This window comes from Penaeus monodon, chromosome 27 (genome assembly GCF_015228065.2).
Source record: "Penaeus monodon isolate SGIC_2016 chromosome 27, NSTDA_Pmon_1, whole genome shotgun sequence".
Lineage (NCBI taxonomy): Eukaryota > Metazoa > Arthropoda > Malacostraca > Decapoda > Penaeidae > Penaeus > Penaeus monodon.
The window spans coordinates 17,084,082-17,084,510 of NC_051412.1; the positions used below are offsets into that span (position 1 = coordinate 17,084,082).

General features: G+C 35.2%; 1 protein-coding gene across 1 annotated transcript in view; it reads left to right on the forward strand.

Annotated features, from left to right (window-relative positions):
- Positions 1 to 429, forward strand: part of LOC119590432 (prolyl 4-hydroxylase subunit alpha-3-like) — a 17,433-nt gene that overhangs the window by 11,410 nt on the left and 5,594 nt on the right. The gene's annotated exons all lie outside the window — the stretch shown is intronic.

The following is a 429-nucleotide window of genomic DNA, read 5'->3' on the forward strand; positions in this document are numbered from 1 at the left end:
GTCTTTCAATATCATTCGTCGAGAATGTAACTGAAAGGAGTTTGGATCTTTCCGAGATAAGCTTCAGCAAATTAATGTAATACTTGAACATCACCGAAGCCAAAATACTACATAGAAACCTCTGAAGAGCAAATATGTAAAAAAAAAAATCTTATCGATTCCTGCGCCATTATTAATAATCAAAATAAAGGTCTATAAACACTTAAAGACACACTACATTCATCACCTTACAGAATCAAACAATAGGCCTACTCCACAGAAATCAAATGTTGCGTTAACTCATGGAAAATGTAGGGATAAACACTCACAAAGAGACTAATAATTGTTTCCTGTAATAGAACGTTTCAGAGGCAGACCCACCTTCAAAGCGAAGGTGGTGTATAAACTGCAGTCTCTATTTTGTTGATTTTGTCTTCGTGAATGATGCTC